At 35.7% G+C, this 3,526-nt stretch overlaps 1 pseudogene; it reads right to left on the bottom strand.

The window, feature by feature from the left end:
* Positions 1 to 1,256: 1,256 nt before the first annotated feature.
* On the bottom strand, positions 1,257 to 3,177 carry LOC140891607 (F-box protein PP2-B10-like; annotated as a pseudogene).
* Between the last annotated feature and the right edge of the window lie 349 nt (positions 3,178 to 3,526).

Below are 3,526 nucleotides of genomic sequence, written 5' to 3'. Positions count from 1 at the left end.
TGATCCACATAAGGCACGTTCCCAAACCGGATATGTATTTACTTGTGGAGGCACCGCAATTTCTTGGTGTTCACAGAAACAAACACTCGTAACAACTTCATCAAATCACGCTGAGATTATTGCGCTACATGAAGCAAGCCGTGAATGTGTTTGGCTAAAATCAATGACACAACATATCCAAACTTCTTGTGGATTATCAGTAGACAAGAAGTCTGTGACGTTGTATGAAGACAATGCTGCATGTATTGCTCAAATGAAAGAAGGATACATCAAAAGTGACAGAACAAAACATATACCCCCAAAGTTCTTTGCCTACACTCAAGAGCTTGAGAAGAATAAAGATATTGATATCTGTTATATTCAATCAAGTGAGAACTCATCAGATCTCTTCACAAAGGTACTTCCCACGACGATATTCAGAAAGCATATATACAACATTGGGATGCGCAATCTGCGGAATATATGAAGAATCACTCATGTTAACATGAAGGGGAGTTTATGTGGCAGCACTCTTTTTTCCTTACTATGGTTTTTATCCCACTGAGTTTTTTCTAGTAAGGTTTTTAACGAGGCAATATAAAACACGTAATGAAGACAGTCATCATATCACGATCATCATCACAAGATGGAGTGTTGAAAAATATATTATTATTATTATTATTATTATTATTATTATTATGTTGAATATTGAATATTGAATATTGAATGTTGAATATTGCGTTGTAAAATGTGGAAAATTAGTGTGTGATGATGTAGATGATGATGTATTTATTTTTGGACTAATCTCAAATGTGGATCTATAAATAGGTCTTCATTTGTGATGAAAAATACAATTGAGTTGAGAGAAAAATATTATAAAGTGTAGAGTTTGATATATTTTGAGTTTTGGAGTATTTACTTTTACCGTAAATTTTTACTTTTTCACAACAAGAAGCATTTAAAAACGCAAAAAAAAAAAAATGATTTTAAAACAAAAGTGAACGAAGGATAAATGGACAAAAAAACTTAATATTTACCCAAACGGTACTGTTTTCAAGGCCACAACATGCAATGCTGTGATTTGGCCACCGTAGAGGATCTTGTTCCAAAAAACAAAGAAAAAAAAAAAAACAAGAAAAAGGAAGAGGCACGTGTGCCGTTTCCTCCACAGCACCCCCTACAGTAGGGGATCCTGATCCCTTATCAACATTTTTCGCAGCTCCAGATTTGTTTACTATGATTAACCGTAACATAATTTAGAAACGAACATCAAAAGATTAACCAATGGGCAAATAATAAGACTTTGCATTAAATCCAGGGCATACACACTACATAACACTCGGACCATCCAGAGAATCAGAATTACACTCATTGCCTAAGTATGTTTCAAATTTTACTCTTTCAGAAATAAACTAATAGCATTAGACAAATATTTTATGTACATTTCTTAGGTCTAATCTCAATCCCCTGGATAATGAGACCACTCTTCCAGTTACCTCCCTTCACCTCCATCAAACTCATCTCCAAATCATCCTCTCCTCCCTTCACGAAATATTCTCCCAATTCAACTTCCATCCACCCATCCTCTCTGCGCCTCAGGAACTCCGTACTCCCCTCCATTGCCACATGATCATCTTGTTGCCTTTGTAGGTGCCACAAGCGATTGAATAGTGATCCAACGCGCCGCCTAGGTACAATCTGATACATTCGCCTTTGTGCTCCCTCTGGGTCCAAACAAACGGTTTGTTTGACCATTTCATGTCCTTTGATTCCAACACAAGCTTCGACAGGGTGATAATCAAATCCATACATTCTGGATTTAGTTGTAAACACAAGGTAAGCTGCATAGACTGTGTTGAAAGACAACATTGTGGTATTTATATAGCCACGGATTTCAAACCAGCAAACGTCCAGAAGTTCTGCTACTTCCGAGAACCTGAATCAACGAAGAACTTAGCATCCCCATGACCGTATACTAGAAATTCTTTTTTTCAGGTTGTAATTGACGCAGGAGGATGTTATTACCTGGACTCCGGATGAGGTATCCATTGCCAGTATTGAGAAGTATCGCCCCATACGATGTAGAGCTCTTTTGCAGCCAGCATATAGCATTTCTTTCCACTCCATTTATCCAACTTAAAGCTCTGTATGCCATGTAAAGTATAGCATGAGTACAACAATAGCCATTTAAGAAACACCTTGTATAATTCATATTAAAACGAAGTTCCATTCTCTCCCCTTCCACTGAACAATTCGTGTTTCCTCTTTATATAGATAAATGACATATATTTGTAATAGAAAAAGCCATTTTAAATTTGTATCTAAACTGTTCCAAAGAAGAACACTGCCACAAAGACTAAATAAAAAGCAACGTGGAAACTGTTTACGGTCAAGTGCATTGAAAACAAGTGCAGAACTTATAATTCCACAATTGGGCAGCGATGCCACGAGAAAATAGGAATCACCACGTATTCGCCTGGGTAGGTCCAATATATTGAATTTTTTGAGCAATAAACTTTATTATAAGGTGAAGAAAGTAGATAACGAAAAAGCTCATCAGCAAATTTTAATACATTTTTGGACATAAACCAACAGGATTTAAACCTCGTGAAATTTATTCAAGTTATTGACTTAGGATGATGTGACGAGCATCAGTATGAGTTTTATTTATTTTAATTTATGATCAATAGAAATATTCATGATGGCCCAGACTTGTAATCAACAGTTTATATGTCAATGGAAATGATAGTTAAAGTCATAGAATAAATAGCTCTGAATGATGGACATGATGTTACGGCATGGATGCTATCTAATTGGTAGAGATCGAAAATATAAGAAATTTTACATTGTTAAAATTGAAGCAAATATCTCGAAAAAGAGAGATGAATTAAATTACCTTGAGGCCAGCGTCTATGAGGATGTATGGATCAGATAGATGAAGATAAAGAATCCTTTCCTTTTTGGACTGAAATTTGGTCGGCATCGAATCGGAGCCATCGCATTTCGAACGGAGAAATGATTGTTGAGGTAGTAGGAAGGCAGGAAGCGCTCCCAGACACCGTCGGACTGGGCTGCGGATCGGAAATTGGTGGACCAACATAGACAAGGCGGCAGGCATCCTTTGGGGTCGTGAGAGATAACGCGTTGGCTATGCAATCCTCCGGACAGGCCATAGATATCGCAACTCTGCAACGCCATGTTTCTGAAATGCTTGTATGTTGTTTTGAACTTTTGATTGATAGATGGAAAACACAAAATAATATAACAATAATAATAGTGATAATGATTCGGGTTCCTGGTAACGCCAGTGATATATATACAAATACAAGGGCATCCGGAAGTCGGTCCATGTTATATTATACTTGGGACGTGTGCTAAAGTTATAATAAATGTCATGCTTTATATTTTTTTTTATAAATATTTGATGTTATTAAATCTGTATCGTTCTCTTTTTATTCAATTTTTTTTAATATTCATTTATTAATATATTTTAATAATAAAATATGTTTTGAACAACTATTTATCAAAATAAATAAATAATTAATTG

The sequence above is a fragment of the Henckelia pumila genome, chromosome 3 (genome assembly GCF_033568475.1).
Source record: "Henckelia pumila isolate YLH828 chromosome 3, ASM3356847v2, whole genome shotgun sequence".
Lineage (NCBI taxonomy): Eukaryota > Viridiplantae > Streptophyta > Magnoliopsida > Lamiales > Gesneriaceae > Henckelia > Henckelia pumila.
The sequence above is the reverse complement of the archived record's forward strand: the minus strand, read 5'-3'. Positions and strand labels throughout refer to the sequence as shown.